Raw genomic sequence first — 1,150 nt, 5'->3', positions numbered from 1 at the left:
GTAAAAATCCCAGCAGGCTCTCCTCATTCACTCCTCATTAACTTGCACTGCCCATTCATGCAGCTGCTTCCTCTTCCATTGTGGTTTCTGGCTGTCAATTTTCCCTTGAGAGTACAAACCCATCAGTTGAAAGTAAAAGTTGAGTGAAAGTTTTAGGTTTTTCAGAAACTCCCATATGAAAGGCTCTTTTTTCCCCCTCCTGGTATATACTTTTGGAAATGACAGAATGTCCCTGTTACAATGAGGTAGCAAAAAGGAAATATAAGGCAGGATCCATTTTACCCTGGGGCTATGAAATATTTACAGAAAACGAGAGCCACCTTCTGGCCAAGATGAGCATAGCTAAATACCAAGTCCATGGAGAACAGGCTTTTCTTTTAAGTGCAGTATTTTGTCCTCCTGTAGATTTTACTCCAGAGGTAAAATGAGTTCTTTCTCAGAAAGAACTGACCCTAATGTTGTCCAGATTATTTGACCATTTTAAATCCGACTTTTTTTTTTTTTGCTATTGATTTGTTTGAGTTCCTTGTATATTCTAATAATCCCCTGTGGGATTAGTAGTTTCCAAATATTTTCTGTCATTCTATAGCTTGTCTTTTCACTCTGTGGACTGCTTCCGTTACTGTGCAGAGGCTTTTTAATTTGATACGATCCCATTTATTTATTTTTGCTTTTGTTTTCTCTGCTTTTGAGATCTTATTCATAAAATCTTTTCTGAGACCAATGTCTTGAAGAGTTTCCCGTTTTCTTCTGGTAACTTTATTGTTTTGGGCCTTAATTTTACATCTTTCATCTTTTTTCAGCTGACCTCTTTGTATGGTGACAGGTGGAGATCTAGTTCCATTCTTCTTCACAGGTATATCCAGTTTTCCCCACACAATTTATTGAAGAGACTGTCATTTTCCCAATGAGTATTCTTAGCACCTTTGTCAAAATCAGTTGCCTGTAGACATGTGGATTAATTTCTGAGTTCTCTATTCTGTTCCATTGGCATATGTGGCTGTTTTTAGACCAGTACTGTGCTATTCTAGTTATTACAGCTTTGTAGTATATTTTGAAGAGTGGTAGTGTAATCCCTCCAGCTATATTCTTTATGTTCAGGATTGCTTTGACTATTCATGGCCTTTTGTGGTTTCATACAAATGTTAGA

The sequence above is a fragment of the Propithecus coquereli genome, unplaced genomic scaffold (assembly GCF_000956105.1).
Source record: "Propithecus coquereli isolate 6110/MARCELLA unplaced genomic scaffold, Pcoq_1.0 Scaffold95, whole genome shotgun sequence".
Classification (NCBI taxonomy): domain Eukaryota; kingdom Metazoa; phylum Chordata; class Mammalia; order Primates; family Indriidae; genus Propithecus; species Propithecus coquereli.
The sequence above is the reverse complement of the archived record's forward strand: the minus strand, read 5'-3'. Positions refer to the sequence as shown.